Source organism: Suncus etruscus, chromosome 3 (genome assembly GCF_024139225.1).
Source record: "Suncus etruscus isolate mSunEtr1 chromosome 3, mSunEtr1.pri.cur, whole genome shotgun sequence".
Lineage (NCBI taxonomy): Eukaryota > Metazoa > Chordata > Mammalia > Eulipotyphla > Soricidae > Suncus > Suncus etruscus.
In genome coordinates this window covers 47,277,084-47,302,608 of record NC_064850.1, presented here as the reverse complement: position 1 = coordinate 47,302,608, position 25,525 = coordinate 47,277,084, and positions in this window count along the sequence as shown.

Sequence of the window (25,525 nt, the reverse complement as noted above, 5' to 3'; positions counted from 1 at the left end):
AAGCCCCAATGGATAAGCAAACCATTGGAATTCCATTTTGGATATATTAGAGTGTGCCTCTCTGAAAATGACTTGACACTCTGACTGAGATACCCAGTGTGATCAAGGCAGTTGCTGGGAAGCAACAATTAGAAATGATTGCAGTTCTTTTTTGCTACTTAACTGTCTTAACTCATTCCTGCTGACTTTTATTTGACCATGTTAATGGGTTCTTAAGCTGCTTTCTATAGATTTCTTATTATTTTAAAGCCTACGCCAATTTTATGCACTCTGAATTTTCAACCTTATATTCATGCTAGGATTCATTTATTTTTCTTTGAACATTTAATGCTGTAAGAAATATAAGAACTTTTTAGGAAGAAGAAAGTTATATCAGTCAGAATCCAACAAATTAACTTTTAGTAACGAGCCAATTCATGGTAGATATTTACAAAGGTAAGTTTGAGGAAGCTAAAGATTAATCCTATACCATAGAGTTTAGCACCAATCAATCTCATAATGTTCTTGCAAAAAAGTGGGTCAGGTGCAGGTACTGAAAGGATGATGAAAGGAAGATTCATGTAAAGTTAACCATTGTACCAGAAATACAAAAACACCTCACTCTGAAAGAAAATGCTTGCTCTACACTCATCTGACAAACGTTCATACCAAAAATACATAAGGCCCTGGTAGAACTTTATAGGAAAAAATTCCACCAAAAATATGGGGAAAACTTGAACTGAGGCTTTTCCAAAAAGAGACACAGATGGCCAAAATGCATATGAAAAATACTCAGCATCATTTATTACAGGGAAACACAAATTACAACATTGAGACAACCTCATTCACCTTGATTTTATTATGTAGTAGCACCCTATTTTTTCTCAGAAACAAGATAAAACTATGGCCATTATTTCTTTTGTGCCTATTGGTTCACTTTACGAAGTGGCCATCTAGTGTTCTCAGACACATGGGAAGCAAGAATATTTTATAGTGAGTGGGTGACCTTCAGGTGCTAATTTCAATGGGAGTTTAGTGGGTTAAAAATCCTTTGACTATACCTTTCTTTTTTGTATTTATTCTGGCAATTTTATCTCATTTTATGGTGCTAAGAAATCTTTCCCTCTTTTGAGATGCCATTATTCTCAATGAAATCAATTAGCCTGACTAAGTAGAAGATTTTTAAATTTCTTTTGTTTGTTTTGCTTTCAGTACACACCCAACTGTGCTCAGGGCTTACTTCAGTTCTACATTTAGGAATCACTCCTGGAAGTACTCAGGGTGTTGAGGATCTAACCTGGGTCAATTATATGCAATGCAATTGACCTATCCACTGTACTATTGCTCTGAACCCCACAGACCTTCATTTTTATAGGATGCAGGAGAAATTCTATCAATTTTGACCTCAATAACTCTATTCTCTGATTGAGTCCATATTTTGATTCTTTAGCACAGAAAACTATTTACCCGTTCTAAAGATGACAATTAAATTTTGAAGCTGGGGTAAAAAGAACTTGTCATAATGAATCTGCCCCAATCAAGTGTTAAATTCTGTCTCAATTGCTTATGCATGACTGCATCCCTCTTCACATGTACTTCTCTAGTACCTGCTGGCCCAAAGGGGTAATATCTTGCTTTCATACTGTTTCCTTTCAGAACCAGTCTTCTAGCTCACTCAGTCAGCTTTTAAGAAAGGTTTTAGATGCAGTGAAAGCTACTAGGACATGTTCAGGCATGAATGGGCATCAACTTGAGAGCCAACAATTAGAATATTTTTACCCCTAGAGAAAGAGAGTTGGCTAGGAACTCCCCTCCTTGGCAAAGACTGTTTAGAGGAAAACCAAACTTTCTGTTTCTCATTTTCAACTTTTAGTGAGAAGAAATAACTAGAACTGAATATAATGTTCAACTTAAAAAAACTGGACCAAATTAGGCAATAATATAATTTTCCTTGTCATAGAACATTTGGAAATGAGAATGGTCAGAAACAAAAAGGAATTCTATGATTGTCCATACTCTGTAGAGAAAATGTGTTCAGACCAAACTGTGTATGGAGGAATGCCTTAAAAAGAATTTTTTAGGGCCCGGAGAGATAGCACAGCAGTATTTGCCTTGCAAGCAGCTGATCCAGGACCAAAGGTGGTTGGTTCGAATCCCGGTGTCCCATATGGTCCCACCGTGCCTGCCAGGAGCTATTTCTGAACAGACAGCCAGGAATAACCCCTGAGCACCGCTGGGTGTGGCCCAAAAACCAAAAAAAAAAAAAGAATTTTTTAGTCTGTCAGAGATAAGAAGGAACAAAAGGGGCAGAAGTGCACATCAGCAACACAGAAAGAAGATAGAGAGTAGAGCTGTGTAACAAATGTTCTCTGTATCTACTGAATTACAATGACTTAATTATGATCAACATCTCTGAATAAGGAAAGGTATCCAAAGTTGAGGAAGGACTTGTTTCTAAGCCTTGGAGAGAATAGATGGATGGGATTAGTATTTTCTTCCAGTAGACTATCTTGTAACTCCAATGATATTGAATGATAGACCAAGTAATAGTGAACATTAGACCCAGAATAAAGCCTGTCTTCATTCTTCCCAACAAAACTATAATGTAAAACCTGATAGGTTCCAACAATTTCTAAAAAAGTGCATCATTTTCTTGCTTTTCATTCCTTTATATATACTGAGGTTTCTGTAATATTTTCTTTTACCTGAAGAGCTTAATTAAACATATTTCAAAGTGTCAAAATACTGATATTAATGACTCCACAGAAATAATCTTTCATCTTTATATTTTAAAGGCGCTCTTAGTGTATAAGGATTCTAGATGAACTTATTTTTTCTTTTAATGTTATCCAGTTTGCATTGTTTAAGGTGGAAAACATCTATTGACATTGTTTGTATTTGGTGTGGGTGCCTTTCTCTATATTTCTTCCTCTTTTGGGAGGGGATGCTGGGAATTGAATCCAGGACCTCACACATATAAAGCAAGTATTACTCTACTGAGGTAAATACTTGCCCCTCTTTTCTTTACGCTTTTATATTCTTCTTAACATTCGTTTTTAAGCAATCTTATGCTATATGTGCAATATGAAGTTTTTAAAAATAAAAGCACCATGATTTACAAAGTTCTTTATAGTTGGATTTTAGACATGCAATGTTCCATCACCATGTAATGTTCTATGTCAACTGTCAATCTTCCTCCTCCACTGTTTCCACGTTCCTTCCAGTATCTCTCCTTTCAACCTGCTATCCTGACAAGGACATTTTTAAAACCGGGTACAAGTTAGGTCTCATAATCTCAGTGTTGTTGACCCTGTGATGTGAATATTTAACTTTGTCCCTCTTTAATTCAGCTGAGGTAACTGAATTCCCTTGATTCCTACCTCCTGTTATTTCCTGTTTTTCTCCCTTCTATGATATTTATTTTCTTCTCCTCATTGTACTCTGAGGCCAAGGGTGATCTAGGAAATTTTCCTTTAAAACATTGTATTATTCTCTTGTAAGTGAAATAAAACATTTACGCATGGAAATCATATAGATAAATAGCCACTCTCATATCATGGGTAAAACAGAATTATTTTGGTCCAAAAGGGGCCAGAATGATAGTACAGTAAATAGGGTGCCTGCCTTGCTGCCTATTGACCCTGGTTAGATTTCCAGCACCTCAGGGTTTCCCTTGAGCACTACTGGGAATGAACCCTGAGTGTAGAACCAGGAATGGCACTGCCGGGTATACCCCTAATCTCCAACACTAAAACGACAACAACAACAACAACAATGAGGACATGAGATGATCCAGGTGATGTTTTTGGTGCTATTTCCATAGACATTGTAGTTCTTTGAAAATACGATTACAATACTGTCAACTGGGAGTGAACATCAGAAGGAAGTGAGTTGCTTTCTAGAGTAGTGAAAGCAGAAACTCAGTTTCCAGATGTTTCTGGAAATCTGGATAAGGATCACATATTTTGTGCTTCCCAAAGTGTTGCTGTTTCTGGTTTTGTGGTTTTCTGTGTAAAATGCATTCATGTACTCAAACTTATATTCAGTGACTGTTCACCAATAAGACGGAAATAGACTTTATTCTTGTTGAAGACAAAAATAAGACCATTGTCTTCACACTAGGGGAATATCAAGATGGACTTTGCCCAGGACTATACTTTTTGTTTTTGTTTTTGGTTAAACAGAGAAAATTGATCTGGACTCAGGCTTAGTTTAGCAGACTTGGTTCTTGTATTTGGCCTTGAGGACTTCTCAGTAGTTTATAAGACTCAATTGAATCTTCCAGTCAACCTGGAAGGTGCTTCTCCTGGTGTTTGTTTGTTTATTTATTTATTTGTTGTGCTTTTGGGGAACACCCTGTGATGTTCAAGGGTTATTCCTGACTGTGCACTCAGAAATTACTCCTGGCTTGGGGGACTATATGGGATGCTGGTTATCAAACCATCGTGAATCAGACACGTGCAAGGCAAACGCCTTACAGCTGTGCTATCGCTCCAGCCCTTGTTTATGTTTTTAATTAAAAAATTATTTATTGAATCACATGAAACACACAGTCACAAAGTGGTTTATTGTTGAGTTTCAATCATACCATGCCCAACCCCCTTTACCAGGTCACATTTCCCACCACAAATGACCTCTCTTCCCTTATCTTTCTCTGCCTTTAGGGCAGACATTTTTCTTCTCTCTCTTTCAGGATCTCTCTCTTTCCTTTTAGGGGTCTCAAACTCGAGGCCCGTGGGTCATTTGCGGCCCTCCATACAACATTTTGTGGCCCTGCCCTAGAGGAATCTTTTTTTGTTTTGTTTTGTTTTAGTTTGTGTCACACCCCCCAATGTTCAAGGCTTACTACTGACTTTGCACTCAAGGATCACCCCGACGTTGCCTCCTGCGGCCCCCAGATAAATTGAGTTTGAGACCCCTGTTAGATATTGTAGTTTGCAATATAGTTGCTGAAGAGCTATCAAACATATTACTTTATCTTCTTGCAGCACCTAGTTTTTGTCCAGAGTGATCATGTTCAACTCTCACAGTCATAGTAGTCCCTTCTCTGCCCTGACTACATCTTCTGCTCTTTGTAGGAAGCTTTTTACCATGGACTGGTGTTCCTGTCCCTTGTCTCTTTTGTCTTGTTCATGGTTTTAAGTCAGATTATTCATGACCACACTAAAAAGAAGTTAAGTCTCCTGTAAGCCCTCAACACAATTTAGTTCTGAGTAAGTCTGTGAACCAGTACAAGTCCAATAATTTTTGCCCAGCAGACCAAATCAAAACTTATTTAAGTCTCCTTCTCTAGGGTTCATGTTGTCTTCTATTCTTCCTGGTACTCAGACCTTTTCACTTCCTCATTTATTGGTCTTATCTACTTAATATTTTACTTAATCTTATCAATCCTTGAGCTCATGAGATGGGTTTTTCCCTTTATAACTCTTAATAACCTTTTCTTTCCATTTGCTATGCATTTTGCTATGATTTTATGGAGTCTCGGGTCATTGTTTTACTTCTCTGCAGTCTGTGACACTTCCCTATACCCCTTCTACTTTCTTTATTTTTGTACTGCTCAAATTTTCCATAGGCATCAGTAAAATGGGACAATAAGGACTTACATTTCATATAGTGGCTTTAAGGATTAAATAAGCTAATATGTTTAAAAAGTCTTTGAAAGTTCCCAAAAAGTGCTATAGAAAAATGAGCAATATGTAAGTGTTAGAAAATTGTAAATATCTATAATTATGTGGTATATATATTTTTGTATCAGTGTATTACTTATCTGGGTATTTATTTGCCTGTCTATTTGTCTGAATATCTCCTATTTAGCTCCTTGAATTTCCTGTTCCTTGTTTGTTTTCAGTTGATACTTTTCTTTAGCACAGAGAATGCAATGTAATACCACCAAAGAAATTAGTCATATCCATCACTATATAGCATAAAGATTGAAAACAGGATCAAACTTTATCCAGTAGGTTACATGCTTTAGGTTGATGGTCATGAAAAATCTATGGCTAATTTCTCTAATTACTTGATTTCATCACCAACACAAGTCTTTTTCTTTCCTTTGAGAGCAGTTTTTTGGTCCTCAAGAGGCATATTTATGAGATCTGTAGGACTCCCAGCCCTTTATCATGTACAATAAACCCTCAATGATGAAGCTATAAAATGACATCAATCATTTGTATTTAAATAATTTTATAGGACAATTTATGCATCTTCAATGAACAACTTCAGCTATTTCTATTTAAAAATAACTGTGTTTCACAGACATGGCTATATATACATCTAACTTTACAAGGCTTTCTGTAAATAGTCAAAGTTGCTTCCATACTGATGACCAAAGAGACACATATGTGTCCTGTACCATCTTGGCTGGGACTTGCCAAGCCGTGTTTTAGATGAATGTGTGGAATGCCCTTTTTCCAGAGTCAAACATCTGGTTTTGGCACCAGTTCTTAAACCAGCCCCATGCTCAGTACAGAAAATGGAATGTACTGGATTTTCTTGGGAAGAAGTTGCTCACGCAAACCCACATCTCCAAATGTAGAGGCTATTGCAAAATCCCTTAAAGTCGATTTTAGGTATGACATGGAACCAATAACCTTGCTTTTTTTTAACGATTATTCTATAGTTTTGCATAATCACTGTCCCATAATAGTTCTGGGTCACAGGTTTCTCTAAGACAAGGAGAGATTTTACATACCAGAAGCATAAAATAAAGTCTGTTCTGCAATGTCCACATCAAGAACACTTGCAGTTTAAAAAAATTGCAGTTACAACTGAACTTAAAATTATTATTATTGATCTGTGTGAAGATATAAACATAGAAAAGCAAACATCGCTTGCGGAGCATGCTTAAGTGTATTATACAATAGACAATTGATTTGGAAACCCTAATCTAAATAAGCCTTTGGTTTCTGTTAAATGAGTAGTGATAAATTGTGACCCTCTACTGCATTTAGTTAGCTCCATCTTTTTTATTGGAATATATTTATCAAAGACGCACTAGGTATTATTATGATGGTATGTTCTAATGGTCGAGCCATAAATTGAATGAAGCTCTTATAAAATATCAGCAGAAACAGGTGAGACAAAGAGAAACAAATATGCAGTAGATAAGCAGGATAAACCAAAAGAGAAATAGAAAGATAATGACAAAGAGCCTGTACACAGATGGAGACATCTGGGCACATACTTGAACAAGAGGAGTGAATGTACTGTCTGTGCACATTTATGGGAAATGTGGTGGTCTAGTGGAGAAAGGGAGAGCAGAGGCAAGATTAGACTGTCCAACCTGCTGACCAGTGGTTTGAGAGCACTTGGATTGTAGAAGTTTGAGCTGGAGCCAAGGGGGAGTGTAATAGTAATGGAAGATCTTTGGAGATTAAAAAGTAGAACTTGAATGATTCCCAACTCAGATGGGAAGTACTTAGGGATTACAGTACCAGAACCCAACAGATCCTAACAAAGTAAGGAAGACAAGAACTAAACTGCACACTGTCTTCAGTACAGTAAGAACATTAGCTGGGCAATATGAATAGAATCGTGATCTTTTTTCTTTGCTAAAGTTTAGTTATATTAGACTGTAAGCATGTTTCCAATCTTCTCTAGCTATTTTTACTGTCTAAAATTTTGCATTGAGTTTTATCCATTGCTTCAAGAATGGAGTCAAAATTTATCTACCTCTCCCTGATTGACTTGCTTAGGAACTCAGTCTTTATGGGCTTGTTGCTTAGAGAGTACACTTCCAGGTACTCTCGAGAACATAACTTGTCCAGCAAAAGTTCTAAGGAGTCTAAGTGAGAGAAATTCATCAGATTCCCCTTTGCTCAAACCAGGGACATGGTTTGTTTAATTCAAAAAATCAGAATGATTTCCTAAGGATTAGTTTTACTTCTGGGTAAACAAGCAGGTAGGCAAACTATTTTGACGTATCTACCAAACTAGAGGGAAAAATCACTGGCTTAGGAGAGAGACAGAGGTTGTGATGCCTATTCACAGATGAGATGAGACTCAGTGAGTGCAGTTGACCATTTACTATTTCTGTGATTCAGAAACAGTTTGCCAGAATTTTCTGTGAGTTTTGTTTTCCCAGGGGCAGATAAAAGTGTTTTCGTTAGTGGCCAGAGTGTTAACACAGCAGTAGGGCATTTGCCTTGTATGAGGCTGATCTGGGGCAGACCTGGGTTTGATTCCTGGCATTCTATTTGGTCCCCAGAGTCTGCCAGGAGTGATTTCTGAGTGCAGAGCTGGTATACTCGGTGTGGCCAAGTGTGTGGCCCAAAAACAAAAAAAAGTGTTTTCTTAATAGTGTTGATATAATTGCTAATAAGATACACATGAAATGCTTAGGAAAGACCTTAATACAACGAACCACAAATGAATATGATTTTTTCTACTATTTAACTTGCTATTAGTTTGAAACCCTCTTCTGGAAATAAGAAGATTGATACATAACTTACAATATTAATCATCTCTAAAAGTGGGTTGAGATATATAGAACATCAAGTATGGTATCTCAAATATGGATAAATGAGATAGTACTAACAGACTATTATTCAGGACTTGGCAGTTATGACTTCTTCATTGATCAATACAAGAATACTAGTGGTAGGATTGGTGTTGAAATATTCAAAGCCTAAAAATCAACCCTAATTAACTTTGTAAATCACAGTTATTTAATTAAACAAATTTAGTTTTTTACAAAACCTTCTCTGGATTTCCACTTTTGAATATGAGAAAAATACTCAATTCTGTAAATCATACTAACTGGCCCCCATTCAATAACATGCATTGAAGAGACATCTTTAATACATATTTGCTTGAAACTTTAAATATTTGATTCAAAAGCTTAGAATAAATATGATGATCTCACAGAGGAGGCTCCCAGGACCTGAAGTCAATAGTTTTCCTTTTTATTGGATTATATCAGAGATGCAGGATCTTTCTGATCTCCATTTGGGCATCTGATAGATTTGCCCTAAGATTAGATCTTCCCCGAGTTGGTCCCTTAAAGCCCTAGAAATTTCCATAAAAGGGCAATTAAAATGTTGCTTCAGAAGTCTCCTCAGCATTACCTGTGACATCCCGCTGGCTAACAGTGGATCCTATGTCCACTCATAAATTCATCACCAGATGGAAAGAAACAGCCATTTTGATGGGTTGGCACCAACTGGGCTTTATCTTCAGCAAGGGAGTGGAATCCTTCTCTCCTGAGTCCTACAAAGAAGTGGTGGACCTAGAGTAAGACCAGGCTTCTGCACTCAGGCAAGAAAAGAGACTAGGATACCACTTGGTCATAGTGTCTGTTATTAAAATCTAACTGATTCTGCAAAAGCACTTGTAGAATCTTCTGAAATATGCTCCTGTAAGATCCCCATTTTTCTGAATTCTAGGCACTGATTTCTTGAACAGTACCTCCTCAAACTATTTTTTCTCACCCAGACTATTATATAACAGAAGGTTTTCAAATCTTGGACATCTAAAAAGCAAACACTCCTTTATGCATACCCCCAAGATAGCCAGAAGTTGCAAATGATTGCCCATGAATATTTCAAGAGTCCTAGGTCAAAGACGCTATTTCTGCCAGTTGAATTGGATTTTGCCCTCCAAGCAGTGTTCACATTTCAAGATGCCAGTGAGATGGGGGGACGGCCAATGCAGGAGAGAGAATTTGTTCTCATGCTTGTCCTTTTTATTTTTTGCATTTGTATTAATATTGTTAGTGCTTGAAGAGTACAGGAAATACTAGCTTTGCTCCTTGTTTATTGAATACAGCCTCTCATAAACTCATTTTATTTTTCTCATAGCTGTATTTATTTTCATTTTGTTGATGTTTCAAATAAATGTCTGGCATGACCAGTTGGAAGAAGATTTGATACCATCCAGAATTATTTTCTAAAAAAAAAAAAAGCTAAATGAGAGGAATAATGAAAAAGATAAACCCTGAGCAGCAGCAAATTCTTGTTAAGAGGACCAGGTGTACCATAACTAAACTAAACTAAACACTAAACACTAAACTAAACACTAAAACTAAACATTAGTATTAGGATAGAGACAGACAGACAGACAGGCACAAATAAACACATACATACTCATACATAGAGGCAGAAAGACAGAGACACAGAGACAGAAAGGAGGGAAGGAGATTCGCTACTTAAAATTTCCACAGGTACTTCATATAATGCTTAAGAAAAAGCACCTCAAAAATAGATGTTAGTTACTTCTGAAGTACTAAATAGTGGATATTAATATTTTATATTTGCTTAACTCAATTTCTTTTCTGTTACTGAAGAAACTCCTTCTTCCTTTATCCTATAGCTTTTATTCTGCTCTCAACATTAAATATCTTTAAACATCAAATTTCCATGGACAAATGCAACAATCCTTTAGAATAATGACAATTCTTCATTCTACAATGAAGTTCTGTAGCCTGTGTCCTGAAGAAGCTGGAAGAGGGCTAGAACAGTTGCTTCTTCATCTGTAGGCAGAAGCAATGTGAATCTATAAGCACAGACATGGTCCTAAAAAACAGCTTCTTAACGTAGAAGCAGATAGACTGAATTTGCACTGGACTCAATTCGGAGAGAACTGTAAATAGATCAACATGTAGATCCGGGGAAAGATACAAAGATGAAACAAATAGGATAAACCAGAGGAATCGAAGCAGAGAAGCCAGATTTGAGCAACATGGGTTATGGGTAGAAAGAGACACAGCAGAAAAATAAATGGTCAAGTGAGTTAAATGTCCAAATAAGGACTTTTCAAGGACCAGAGTCCTGTGACCAAGACACCCTTTCACAACTCTTGGACCTGACAAAAGGATGAAAGATTGTGGGTATCCCCTCCCCCAGCTTCTTATTTATCCCACCTGAATGATCAGAACTGCCTACACCTGGAATGGGCAGGTAGAAGAGTCTGCAGAGGGGAGAGAGAGGGAATAAGAAGGAGGGTTAGAGAGAAACGTATATAGAAGCATCATCATCAGAGATTCAGCATCAGATTCAGTATCAGCAATTGAGCACCATCAAAGAAGCAGCAGCAGTAACTTCACCAAAGGGAGTTAGTCAGCCTGGAAGCCAGTTAGGAAGCCTGGAAAAAGCAGCTGACAGGGAGACAGAGGCCAAGAGAACCAGAAAGAATAGAGAAGTAGCTGCTAGGAAAAGGCTAAGTATAAGAGACCATGTGAGGAGGTGTGCATGGCGGTAGGGACTGTGAAATAAAGCTGGCTGACACCTGGAACTTTACCTGACTGCTTTGTGAATCTCTCCGCCTTCACCCTGCAACCTTCAGACCCGTCAGACCATAGGGTCTGCGGGAGCTGAGTCGAGCCCAGAAAGGCCTCGCCACCCCCCTACCAACTCTAGGACTCATTAATTAATTTATATTAAGAAAACAAAAGATGAGTAGGGAAAGTTCTAACGTGCACTGACTCTGGGAGACATGTAGCAGTGGGAGCTAGTCCCAGATAAGCAAAGGACTCATGATCTAATGGCACAGAACATGTGCTGAGACTGATTTCTCTCTTCTCTGATTTGATTCATCCTCTCTCTTCTGTGACATCATTGTGGGTCTTTTTTCCTCTTCTCTTTTTGCAATTTTACTCTCTTCTGATTTCAATTTTTTTCTATCAAACCCCAGTCTCATGCTTAAGCTTCAGATCTGATCTAAAACTACTTGTAGCATAAATATCCTTACTGAATTGTAACTGGGTGTCAACAACATCTCTACATGAATTCCCCTTTCTTGAAGTCAACCATTCTGATCGCCTTAGTGCTTAGGTTGCTATTGTCTCCTCAGCTACCATGTCTTGAAGGCTTGCTTGTTCTAGAAGATACCTTTACCCTCATTCTTTATGCAGAATTCTGTTAACTCATAAGCTATGTGACATTTGCAATTCTTTCATATACTTCTATGTCCCTCTTTGTTCCCAGCTTTCAAATGTTTTTCTACCCATTCTTCCCTATAAAGCAGGGCTGGCGAACACGCGGGTCCTGGCCAAAATGAATGTGGCTCTTTGCCTCTTATCATGATTTTGTATATTGTGGCTCTTTGCCAAGTTTGGATTTTGTTCTGCTGCTTCTGAGGAGGAACCTCTGAGGAGAGATCTCCAAGCGTGCAGTCCTGCCCCCAGGCTGCGTCATCCCGTCTCCCTCCCTCGGAAACAACTGCACAGGCGGGGTGAGGGGGACTCATGTGTCACATGTTGGGTCACATATTGCTATTAGTTCTAGTGTGGAGGACACAGAACACCCTCTCCATCACTGCAGGATTTTGACCCTCACTCAAAAATGGCAAAATGCAATATGTGTTTAATAGGTTATTGTTAAAATTATATGCTTTTGTGTGTTTGTCAGTTTTAGCAGGTCACTGCCTGGTGTGACTCTCTGACTCTCACAGTTTAAAATTTTGGCTCTTTGTGTCGAACTTGTTCGCCACCCCTGCTTTAAAGTGCTGCCATCTTTCATCTCCCAAAGTACATTTCTGACCATGTCCTCAACTGTTCAAAGACCATTACTGTTCCCCAAAATTTACACTTCAAAACATCATCAGCATTGACACTCATATATACCGTAATAACTTTTTCATTGACAATTTACTTCATCCAGTTACCCTGTCTCTAATCAAGTTGGTAACCTAAACACCAAGGAATTTTCTAATTCTTTGATAAAAGCTTTAAAGTCTTCCAAGAAGAAAGTTTATTTTATCTTATAGCTCACCTTCTGCTTTCTGTCCCTAACCTCTTCACCTCCTGCCACTCTCTGAGGATACAGAACAAAGAACTAACTAGTAGCAGATGTTTCTTCTTATCAGATGGGGTAGCTCACATGGGTAGGCACCATTTCACTCTTTAGCCATTGGCTCAAAGCCACTATGTAAACAAAGCCTGATGCTCTTTCCATGATGCCAGAAACCATGTTGGTTGAAAATGAAAAATTTCAGTCAATCATCTGGAGGCATCCCAAATATCCAGATGTTTGGCAGCATGTAGACAGCCAAGTGATTCAAAGAGCAACAGCCAAACGAATCAAAAAGAAATGTTCACTTTTCCAATTAGAATATATTTTGGTCTCGAGTAGTTATCAAAGGGGCAGACATGCCCTCGCTAACTTTTTCTTGAGAAAATGAGTTCCAGGTGGACTCTGAAATCAGCAAAAGTACAAGAAGGAGAGAGGGCCATGGTTGGTGCTCTGGTAAGACTCTAAGAACATAATTTATCTGGATAAATAGAAATGGTTCTTAACAATAATATGCCTTGCTCATGGTGAATGCTATTAACCTTAATAAGGACTTGCATATCCAACAGTCATAGGTCCCTGAACTTACATGAGCTCTGAGGCCACCTATATTGCTATACTCACATATATAGGAGCTCTTCTTTGTTTACATACTGACCTATTAATTTAAAAAGATCAGCATCACTGAAGTGAACATTTCTGCACCTATTATGTATTTTAGGGAACCTGAAGAGCTAACAAAAGAGTTTATCTAATAGTATATTGTTTTTAGTTATTGTCATTGATCCACTTTCAAAAAAAAAAGATAGCTTGGTTTCCTTATCAATTACTCAGAAAGCAAAAGTATGTGCTTCCAGTATGCTGTATGTATATTATATAGAAGACATTTGAGAACTATTTTAGGGGATCATCTAGATCCTCAGTCATTGAAATCTATGGAATCCCACAACCATACCCCATTCCCATCTCTCTCTACTCTAACAGGAGAAAGTAGTTTAAAATTTGTGCCTGGGTCTCCTGAAAATAAAGTTTATAGAGTCTGATACTGAAGGCTCCATACATCCTCCAGACTGTTGTTTGGGATGTAGTATCAAGGAGGCAGGCAGTGAAGGTGAAGAAGATCACTGAAATTAGTTGTGACTTGGAGAACCCTGAATTTAAAGAAAATGGCCGCAGGCTTTAATTGTCAGCCTACTCAGCTGACAATTGGTGTGCAATTTCTCTGTGTGCAAATAGGAAAAATTTCCATTGCAAGATTTATCACTCACTGATTGAAGTTCATAGGAAGACTATGTTCATCAAACAGCCAATGGATGGGGAAAAATTCAAGCCAGGAGGCTAGTGATGCACAGAACTTGGGAGATGAGCAGATGCCAGTTGAGGAAACTGCTTTAGGCTTGAGCAAAAATAAGGAGAAAGCAAAGACATCTCCAAGGAGATTATAATCAAAAGAGAGAATTTGAAGCCATCAAATGTAAATACTTTATCCAGGGAGGAAAAGGAGAGAAGCACGTGAATGGATGAAGTGAAAAATATTGATTTCTCTCATCAGAAGATGGGTTGAAGGAAAACATCCTGTTGATTAAAAGTATCACTTGCAGCAAGATTTTCATATTTGTGGGCCCTCACCTGACTTGTGAATTAGACCCAAGGATTAATTCCAAGGATCTGGGGGAATCCCTTCATCTTCAAAATGGCCTGATTACAGGAAAGAATGCTCAGATCTATCCAATTTGTTCATAGGAACCTATGAGCAAAACTCTTATTATAGAAGGAACATAGTCCTGTGGCTTCTATGGGGCAAAGAGAGCACATGATAATTTCAGAGTAAAGGAGATATCACAGCTCTTGGTAGGCTCCCTCCATTCATGTGAACCAGGATGCCGCTGACAGGACTGTTTGTTTCTATGAAGATAATCTTTTTGTCTAGGCTCACACAGACCTAAAGCCCTCATGGTTTGATTGGAAAGCTCTTTGACACATGGGACACAAATATGATGCAGAGATGGAGGATATGGGATCTACACATACTCATTTGGTGATGATTAGGCCCAGTTCATATACAATAAAGATCCATTCAAAGAAAGAGGGTGTGTAGTAGGCCAAACCCCATCCTTCTTTAAAACTCAGTTCTATTATTAACTTTCTGTTGCATTCATATTAAACTTCACTTAAAATGTCTTGTCAGGTCGCTGAGGAGATTTCATTCAGAATGAACATTTGTCAACAGATGACTTTATAAACAGCTGTGGTTTTCTTGGGATCTAAACAACATCAGAATCTAGACCATCTGCCAATTTACAGATTCGCTGTTTCTTATTTGGGCTCACTTTCTCTCTGACATCCTAATTTATTATCGCAAATCTTCAGAGAGGACTTTTCTTTCTCTCACACCTCTTGGTATAAAAAGAAAAATAAAATAAACTGAGGGGCCAGAGCGATGGTGCAGAGGTAGGGCATTTGCCTTGCAAGCGGCTGAATCAGGACTGACTGTGGTTAGATTCCCCATGTCCCATAAATGTCCCCCCAAGCTAAGTACAATTTTTGAGCTCATAGCAAGGAGTAACTCCTGAGCATTACTGAGTGTGGCCCAAATTATTCAAAAAAAATCAACTGAACATTGTAAAGGTTAAAGAAAGGAAGAATCCTTTCTATAGACTGCTTTCCACTGCAGGATGCAGTTACTCTCTCTTTTTCCTTCTTTTTTCACTATGAAATAGAGTCTGATTAGAGACAAAGGCCAATTTAAAACCAGAACCATGCTACATTAATATTTTCAAAAGAAAGTTTCCAAATATAAATATTTTCTGGGGTTTATTTGTGTGATTTATTGTTTCTTTAATTTTAGAAACCTTGGCTACTTCTCAAGTGATTAAGAAAAAACAGCTTTATTTTTTCCAGGGCTTATCATGCTAGTGCACATTTTTCTTATGAGTACTTGTACTCAGATGGACTAATCATAGAGAAAAGCAAGAAAGTAAACAAATTTGCTTTAAAACTTCCATTCATAAGCCTTGTAATAACTTGAAAATGCAGATTGAAGAAGTAAAGTATTAAAATACAGAAAGGACTAAGGAAGTGGCATTTTACATTAACGACATCCAAATTTATAAGACGCATTTTGGTGGTCAAAGAATCAATAATTTTCTTGTTATAAACATAGATGTTATGAAAATTTACTATTAGTCATGTAAGAAGTTTTAGCAGACTTGTATTTGAAAAACAAATGAGAAAAATAAGCATCCATTATTTCCAAAGAGAGGACTGAGTTAATCAACTGATTTTTCCCTTGTGCAGATGGCTAATTTGATGATGATAAAAATAATTGCAGATAAGAACATTTCTTCTCTATAATGTCAACGAGAAAGGAGTTTTCAAATTAGAAAATGAAAGACAAAAAGTTTATTTGAAAAGGGTTCAATATCTTCACAATTAATGAAATGGAAGAACATAAAGTAAAATATTTAAAAGTTAATATGTATTCACTTATGAAAACCAAATGCTTTCTTGTTTACCATACATTATCTAAAAATGCACTTAATCTTAGATTATTTGTTAGATAAATATATTAGGAAGCAAAGCAGAGTGTAAACTTAGTGCTAATTTCTTGAGAGCAAGATAGAAGCAGAAAAATCTATCACTGGGGCAGGAGAGATAGTACAGCAGTAGGGCGTTTGCCTTGCATGCAGCTGACCCAGGACTAACTGTGGTTAGAATTTCAGCATCCCCAGGCCTGCCAGGTGAGATTTTTGACACAAAGACAGGAGTAACCTCTGAGAACTGCTGAGTGTAACCTGAAAACAAATAAACAAACAAATCTATCACATCACTTTTTATAAATGTCGTGTCATATAAATTTTTTTGTATGTAGAAGATATTTTTAAATGTTTTTTAATTTTTCTTACCAGAAAGAAGATTAAGAACAAAAATATGTGTTCAAGAGAGAACACAGGCTTCCCCAGAGTTGAAAACAAATCAAGATACACAAAGACAAGCAAGTGAGACATGTCTTCAAAGGAGTAAATGGGCTTGAAGAGCAAGCCAAGAATTTAAACTTAAAACCTTGAACATCATTGTCATCAAGTCAGTTTACATCCCAGAAAGGAATCTAAGGTTGCCATAGGTGGACAATAGATGCTTCTAATGGGGCATGATGTCAGCAGTAAAGTACTTTTGTCTGAAAGAAAACTAATACTGATTTGACCACACCTTCTAGTTAAGTTTACAGAAAAAACAGATGAAAAAGGTAGGCAATGACATCTCAGAGGAGGAAGTCAGTAAAACAACACTGAGAAAGTTCACAAAAACAGACTCTTTAGCTAAAAGTAGAAAGGAAAAGTATTGTATTTGGTCCCCAAAGAGTAAGGGAAGCATAAGAAGTATCCTTAGCAAAGGTCCAAAAGTGCCTCATTTGGATGGAAGGACAAAATAAAATAGCAAAATAGAAGATAACTGGGTCATGATAATATATTTTGTTAATTACATTAATGGCATTAGTATAGAGATTTCTTTTTTTTTTTTGCTGTTGTTTGTTTTTTGGGGGGACACACAGCAATGCTCAGGGGTAAGTATAGAGATTTCTAACAGAGGCATTTGTATATTTTAGAAATTCAGACAGATATTTGGAAGGCAAACTATTGTCTAGACATTTCTTTAAAATAATGTGAAGAAGCACATGTGTTGTCTGTCCATGGGCATGAGCACATGTCTCCTGCATCTCCGCTCCTGATGTGGACTTTCATTCTGGGTTGTGTACCAGGGCTCTCTCTGCCTTTGGAGAAGACTATGTTCTCTCCTGAGTGTACCTTTCTCCCTTTCTTGCCCTCTTCCTCCTCATCTTAGAACCTCCACATAAAATCTGTTTTTACTTAAATAATATGAAGAGACATAGTAGATCCTAAGAACTTTGATGGTGGTAGGGTGTAGATTGAAACATTGGCCTTATGTAAGTCCTTTTGATCAGAGCTGCTCCTCTATAAAGTACCAGAATCTAGCCTTCATTTGGATTTATTTCTATTCTGTTTTAGCAAATAGGTAAATGGAGGAATCTCAGTCATCTCCCTTCTCAAACTTCAACTGCATCATCCCTCTCTGAAATGAAGCCTGTTATTCAGATAAGGTCTGACTAGTAATGAGGGTGCAGGAACTTGTTTTTGACAGGACATCACATCAGCTTTCTCCAAGCAGCTTGCATTGCATTTGCAACATTTCTCCTGTCATAGTTAGAATTGACTCATCAATGCTTTATCAATAATATATACATATATATTTTCATTTTATACCTAGATCAAAGGTTCTGAGAATGTAGGAATATTAAAACGTTTTTCTTTTTTAAAATTTATGTTATAATTGATGTTCATTCGTGTTAACTGGATTCTGGATAGATCCATCTGGTTGTATTTTGAGATCACTTGGTTTCATATGCTACCATAGTTTATATTAGTTATTTCTCCTATTTATTCCCTTTCTCACATCATTAATTCTTTACAAAAGCAGTATGAGTATCCAGGTATCCATTCATTTTTTCAGAGATTGCAATCTAACAAGTGCAAGTACTTATCCTAAGTGCTATGACTTAGTAATGTGGTTTAGCACTATTCTGAGCCTCATGACCTGAGACTCAGGGGTAGAGGTTTTACATTAGCATCTATCAGAACAACCTGAAAGGCATGTTAAAATACATGCTACCCTAGTGATCTCCACCTTCAAAGTTTCTGGTTTAATGATGTGTGTGTGTGTGTGTGTGTGTGTGTGTAGTGTGTAGTGTGTAGTGTGTAAAGATGAACATTTTTTATTTCTAGCAAGCCATTAAAGATACTAACGCTGCCATTCCAGGTTTGCACTTTAATTTCTAAGGAGAAACATACATTTAAATTATTTATTTATTAGCATTACTTTGTTTTGGGGCCTGGGTTTATCTACTGTTCTCAGGAATTACTCTTAGCTCTGTGCTCAGAGATATTTCTAGGTAGCCCATAAGGGTGTAAGGGATCAAATTTGAATCAGATGTGTTCAAGGTAAACTTCTTACCCAATGCACTACTTTTTAGGCCTCCAAGCCATACATTTTAATGCAAAGAACCAAATTACAAACAAATTTGAGCTCATGAGACTGAGAAAAAATCCTTACCCATATAACCCCTTGAGTTTTATCTCACTGTACATGATACATGTAAAACTAGTAGGAACAGTAAGTTGACTTAATTACAGTAAAATAAATTATCTAATATATTAGGGTAGAATGGGGAGCAAATGACTAACGCATCAAACTGCTTCTTTATTAATCAGTTGATTTAATAGCCATTGAAGAGCTAATATCATGACACTTTTACAATTAGGGTGACTCTTTTCTATTAAACTTAATTAGATCACCTGTCCCAAAGAATTTCTTAAAGACGTTGGTCATTGTCTCACACCTTATTAACACAATTGGGGGGTGATGGAATGAATGCATGAGAGAGGATCAGGATGCTAAATGATGTTCAAAGAGATACACAGTGTGGACTAATAGTTAGCTCAGATCTCTGAGAATGACTGTCTTCAAATATGAGAGCAGAGGGGGCTCATTCACAGTCATTAGCAGGTTTCCAGAGAAGTGCTCAGCTCCCTCAACTTGGGACACATTTTTTTCAGAGCACTTAGGCCTTGGCATCTTATAAGATGTGGACAAGTTGGTATACCTGAGATTTTTGGGAATGTTTCCTAATCTCAGATCCCTCTGTCTTCTAGGGAAAAAAAGCCAGAGAAAGGCACCGAGTGTGCCTGAAACATTTGTGAAATAGAAGACTAGCTCTAAGAACAAATCCATGACTAGTCTGCGCAGGTGAAGCCTACTAGTCCCAGTGGAAGTAGACATACTCTATGCCTGTGCACAACTACTGCAGACACAGACACTCGCTTGAAAGCTTTTAAGCTTCCTATATACCAAGCACAGTGTCCCAAGGGGGTCTCTACATCTCAGACCTACCCAGTAGTGCATTTGAAGCATAGTTATGAACTACAGCTAATATTTTGCATGTCTTACTACTGAGCTAAAAACTGCCCACACAATAGTCAAAATTTTAGAATTGATGAGCACATCAGATGAACAGTTGAGCTTCCAAAACACCCAAATGGTCTGGCTTGCTTCCTGCCAGTGACTCCAAGCTGTTTGAAGTGGAAACATGACATTCTCCTTTGTTTTAGTCCATGTCTAGTTGGATCCCACTGACAGCTTGGATATTTTATGGTGTCTGTCTACCTAGAGATGATCTTCAGTTTTCCCAGTGGATGCAGACTTACACTTTGTATTGTTCTGATTAAAATTGAAATTAAATTGGTTTCAGGTTGAAAATCTCACACCACTAACAATCTAAAGAATCTGGTGGTTTTACACATTCAAGGGGGCAAATTATGGTTTAAAGGCACAGTGGCTTAACTGTGTTACCCCTAAATTCATATGTTGAATGCCTATCCCCTAGTTGGTAGTGTGGGGCCTCTGAGAGATAAGGGTCATGAGCTCAGGTCTCCTCCTCATGTCTCTACCCCTCCCTCAACTCTTGCTCTTCTGCCCTCAGCCATGTGGTACCTTCATCTTGTAACTGCAGCCTCTAGTACTGAAAAAAATTAATATCTATTGTTTTAGCCCAAAGAACTAAGACACAAAGTGTTTTATATGAACTTTTAGATGAATCAAGCCAATTTTCTCAATTATACTCTGAAGTTTTCTGCAAATAAAGCCTACTACTCAGCTTGACTTTTTTTTCAAGACAAATTATCCTAAAACATTAGACAATACCAAGGTACAACCGACTTTAATCATAGACCCTGGAGATGTGACCTGTTAGATTGACTTCAAATGACTCTGGGTGTAGCACACACACTCCTCAGCAGTGAGGAAAGAGTGGAAAAACACAGTTTTCCTTCTTTCTTGTGCAAAACAAGCATTGACATTCAGAACAATGCCTAGAATCATAACTAATTAGCTTGGACATGCCATTCTTGGAGTATATAATTTGAAATGCCACATGTACTCCCCTGAACTACAGCTGTAGCTTAATAGAACATGATAGCAGGCTCAGTTGTAGGAAAGATTCCGAGGACAGAGGAGGAAAGTGATTGGCAGGGACCCAAACAAACCCATCCTGAGTCAGTCAAATGTCCATATTTCCAGTAAAGGTCCCATAAACAACTACCCAGAGTGCATTGACAGTCAACTGCCAAGTCAACAGTTCCTCTGTTTTCCAAGGCAGGACTTGTGTATGATTCATAAACAAACTGTCAAAGACACTGTACATCTGGACAGCACAGTTGCAAAGTTAATTTGGGGTGGAAGAGAATGACACCCGTGGTTTTAATTTGGGTGGAATTTTGATCAGGGAAAAAATTCTATTGTGGGTACTTCTATTGCTGCTCTGGACACGTGCAATAAAGTCCTAGTTGCCAGGCACAGAAGATTTTGATAAATAAAATGAACATTTTGAGTAGAAGCTAATGAGCAACTGAAGGGTATTTCTCATGGGCTGCTGAACATCAAGGACTAGCAACCTGGAATATTCTCTCATATTTTGGGCCTAGAATGTCAGGGTTCACATCACAGAAAACTTTCTTCTTTCATGTGTTTTTCTAAAAATACATAAGGAAATCCATCATTGGGGGGTGGTGATGTAATCAAGTGTATGGAAAAACATTGCAGCTTATAGAATATGGCTATGTACTCTAATATAAAATGAAAGCTTTCTTCCCAAAGTGGTCAGCATCCTAAAGCATCAAAAGTTGCTATAGTGGAAAGCATTAGACTTATCTATGCGACCTTTCTTGTATACTTGGTATAGCAGAGGTGCCATGGGGGCTCTTCAGGAAATTAGATTCAAGTACAAGCCATCTCTTCCCCTTCCAGTCTTTCAAGTGAAACAATAAACCTAGTCTTAAGACAGAGATTGCTGAAGACTATTTGAGGAAGTGAAGAAAAGAACTGTCATGATATTGCCTAAGTCAATCCTTAGAAAAATCAGTCTTTCTGTAGTGCTTTCACTCTTTCTGCCTTCTTCCCAGGAGGCGATGGTCAGCTACCTCATACAGCTGCCTTCTATTTTGTGATCCAGAAAGATATTGACAGATTTCATGTGCACTGGGACTATCTCTGAAGTTCCCTCAGGTCACATTACCACAAGAAGCTTCAACAATGCTCTCCAGGCATCCCTGAACAATACGTCCCTCCGTTTATCTCATCACTACTCTGACAAAAAGAGCCTCCCTTCCCATGTGCATGTGGTTGGGCAAATATGTTGGAATAACCCGGGTCACAATGTTTGAAGTCTGAATAATGCCTTCATACAAAATGCAGGCTTATGAGTCAAAAAATCAAGAAATGATTCATTTTTCTAAGAGCCAAAAATCTGAGCACAAGATCAACTACTACCAGCAACCCAACTGATATCGTCCAAGTTAAATGCTCTATAAAACTTGGTGGACAAAATTGTCTCCATGACTCTCCAGGAACACAGTTATATTGAAGACCATTTCGATCTTTAAGATTATCAAGTATTATCTCTTAACAGTTTTATAAACAATTAGGAGCAAAAATGGCACCAGATTTATATTTATAAAATTTATGGAAAGCAATGAATCCAATTAGGTCTCATTGATAAGAAATTCAAGTAAAACTCAAGTTCTTATTTCAAGACCTGTATGCTTTCTTCTAGACAGCACTTTTTAAATATCTTTCTTTATTTTTATTTTTATTGTGGCCAAAGTGAATTACAATTCTTTCAAAGTAATAATTAAGGTACATAGTGACAATAAATATGGGGCATTCCCACCACCAATGTTGTCCTCCCTCCACCCCTGTTCGTGGCAAGCATCCCATATCTCCCTCCTTTACCCCCAGAATGGTTCCCATTTGTACAGTTTGTTGTAGATTGGTTATCGATTCTATTGTTATTGACTTTTGGTTTGGTATTCAAGTCTGATAATTTTTTATTTCCACTAAATGTTAATATGACTGTCCTGGTACCATCCATTCCCCCCTCAATTTATAATGCTGAATAAGATGATTCAAGTTATATGGTACCTGATTAAAAACAGTCAGGCATATTAAAACTTGATTATCTATTGCTATTACTATATAAGGTCAGAGGCTATAATAATGATCATCTTAGGTGCATGTAACTTTTCAATGTCTTACGTTTACTTTTGTGTGTGTCTTAACTGTTTTTTTGTAAAAGGGTGAGTCATTGGAGCTGGAGAGATAGCTTGGAGGTAAGGCATTTGCCTTTCATGCAGAAGGTCACTGGTCCAAATCCCGGCATCCCATATGGTCCCCCGTGTTTGCCAGGAGTGATTTCTGAGCATGGAGCCAGGAGTAACCCCTGAGCACTGCCGGGTGTGACCCAAAAACAAAACAAAAAAAAAAAAGGGTGAGTCATTACCATTAAGAAATATGGAAACATAGGATCATCCTGTGAGTCAGGAAACAGTTTTTTGCTATCTATACACATCAGCCTATGATATATTTATTTTCTATTGTCCAATATTTCTTTATATGGTAATTGTGGGAGACAATACATTTGAAATTGACAATACATTGTGGCTTCAAAACCACATAGATACTGAACCCTTGCACTACTGATGTAGATCTTCTCAATTTACCCACTAAGTCCATTTTCTAAACCATTCTACACAATAAGACATTTTTTTAAAATCTAAGAAAAATTAATATTAAAAATTATGAATATACATCAAAATGTCTAAAATTCCCATGTAAGTGGAGATATTTCAAAATATTTAAGAAACATATACATATATAGGAACATACATAATAAATAATGTAAAGTTTGATTAAAAACAATGAAAATCTAAAACAATAAATGACATATTTAAAGGGCAAAAGAAAATATTCATTACCTACAATTTTTTTTTGGTTTTTAGGTTTTTGGGCCACTCCCAGCAATGCTCAGGGGTTATTCCTGGCTATCTGCTCAGAGATATATAAAAATATATATTTTTAATAATTGAGTTTTTGTCTTAAACTTATTTTTTATGGCCTTTTGGGCCACCCCCAGTGAATCTTAGGGCTTACTCCTGGTTCTGCACTGAGAAATTACTTCTGGCAGTGTTCAGAGGACCACATAGGATGCTGGGTATCTAACCCAGATTGGTCATATGCAACACAAATACCCTACCTGCTGTATTATTGCTCCAACTTGTCTGTCTTGAACTTACTAAATGGCTATTCTCCTAATGCTATGTGATGCTTTTCTGCCACCTTGCCCCAGTTCCTCACTCAATGACAGGCTTATAAGAGCCTGTAAGTTGAAGCTATCACCCCATGACCAAGCACTTTAACTCCTGGCTTCTCAGGCTAGTGTGCCTGTGGAGTAGGGAAGATTGCCTGGTGGAGGAAGATACTATGGCCTTTGGGGTCTGACCATGGAAAGTCGGAATCAATTTTTACTTTTAGCCATTTACTCCCTTAATATCTGCTCTATGGCAGCAGATATTTAATTTTATTCAACAGCTTTAGAAACCTAGGCAAGTCCTTGACCTCCTTAATTCTTTAGATTAAATTAGATCTAATTTAATTAGAAAGATGCTAAAGTGAGATTAGATTTCTGTCACTGAGGTTACTTACCTGGGTCTCTCTCTCACATCAGTCAGCTTGAGAGCAAGCTGGACCTTTCAAGCTCAGTAGATCCCTGCACATCTTGGAGTATTTTGAAGATTCAAGTATTCTTCCTTCCTGGCCTGTTGTACTTTATTACAATCTGTGTTTTTAAGCACTCCAGAGAAAAAGTATAAATTAATAAAGGTAAATTTGAAAGTATATAGCTTTCTTCATCTAAGTTTAAAGCAGCATGCAAGGGCTAAATGGAGAACCATTGTCCACTTTAGATACTAGTGCAAGTTTCCATATGTCAGTGCCACTCTCTTCTTGCAGTGATCAACATCTTCTCTACCCTGCCCTGCTTTGTTAACTTCTTTTCCCCCAATAAATAGATGAATGCTGTGCACATTGGGAGTTTCTCAATAATCTTCATATGGAGATTAAAAAGTAAAATAAAAGGGAAGGAAGTGAGGAAAGAGAAAAGGAAGAAAGAAATAATGGATGGAGGAAGAGATGGCAGGAAGAAAAATAAGGGAGATTGGAGCATGCTTAGGGCAAAGCATAAGAATTATAATAATTTTGAAAATAGTTATGTCTAAGTTATTGCTCCATGTTATAGTTGAAGACACTGATATATGTTAACTAGTCTAATGATTCTTACTAAAAGATAAATAAGACTAGGAAACAGACATGGAGGTTGATAGCTTGTTCATAGTTTATACCTCATTAGAGTGGAATTAGTATTCGGTGGCAAGAAATTTAATTTGAGGCAAAACTTTTCATCCTCACTCATATTGCTCATTTTTAGTAGAATTTTCAGAATTAAAAAGTACAACTGAATATCTATTGCAAATGGAAGTGCCTTAAAGAAATTAGAAATTTAGAAATTGGGCCCGGAGAGATAGCACAGCGGCGTTTGCCTTGCAAGCAGCCGATCCAGGACCAAAGGTGGTTGGTTCGAATCCCGGTGTCCCATATGGTCCCCCGTGCCTGCCAGGAGCTATTTCTGAGCAGACAGCCAGGAGTAACCCCTGAGCATCGCCGGGTGTGGCCCAAAAACCAAAAAAAAAAAAAAAAAAAAAAAGAAATTTAGAAATTGTTATTGGATTTTGAAAACAAAAGAATGAACTTTCTTATTTAGACAAATTTATGGTGAATAATCAAGATAAGAGGACCTAGAAAGAGAGAGAAAGAGGAAGAGAGAGAGAAAGAGAAAGAGAGAGAGAAATAAATAAGTG